Genomic DNA, 810 nt, shown 5'->3' on the forward strand with positions numbered 1-810 from the left:
GTGTGTGTGTGTGTGTATGGTATATGAACTAGTAATCCATGTATGTGTATTGGATGTGCAGGTGTTAGTAACTGGTAACTGATTCTGTCTAAATTTGGTGTGTGTAGCATGTATGGGCTTAAACTGGTGATAGGTGTGCATGAACCTAGACTAATTATTTTGAACATGTGTGTTTCTGAGCTGCTAGTGTGAGTGTGTATGCCTAGTAGGGGTGTATTCACCTAGTAAGTGTATGTGTGCTTAATTGATTTTTATGTGTGCATGTGCAATTGTACACCACACCCTCCTGTCTAACAGCACAATATTGAGATCCTGAGTGTTGGCCTGGCCCCTAAGGGCAATAGGGTCATCTCACCCCAGTAGTCTTTCCTGCCCAAGTGCAGGGGGGCTGGATCTGATGATCTCATGAGATCCCTTCCAGCCCCTAACATCTATGAATCTAGGAAAAACTAGAGCAACCAACTGCTTGGGTTCATTCACCGGTCATAACAGAAAGAAAAGAAAAAAAAGATCCTTGAGATTGTGTCTGGATCCTAAGCAAATAAACAGGTACATCAAAAGGGAGCATTTTCCTATTTTCACCAGGGAAGAGGTTTTTGGCAATGTGGGAGAAGCAAAATATGTCTCCACTTTGGATGCCTCTTCTGGATTTTGACAAGTTCCCCTAGAAAGGAATAGCACTAGGTTATGCACCTTCAATATGCCCTTCAGAAGGTACTGCTTTTGTAGGCTTCCTTTTGGACTGTGTTCTACATCTGAAGTGTTTCACAGAAAGGTGCAGCAAATGTTTGAAGATCTTGATGGAACTAT

This window comes from Gavialis gangeticus, unplaced genomic scaffold (assembly GCF_001723915.1).
Source record: "Gavialis gangeticus isolate Ggan-Ray unplaced genomic scaffold, GavGan_comp1, whole genome shotgun sequence".
Taxonomy (NCBI): Eukaryota; Metazoa; Chordata; order Crocodylia; family Gavialidae; genus Gavialis; species Gavialis gangeticus.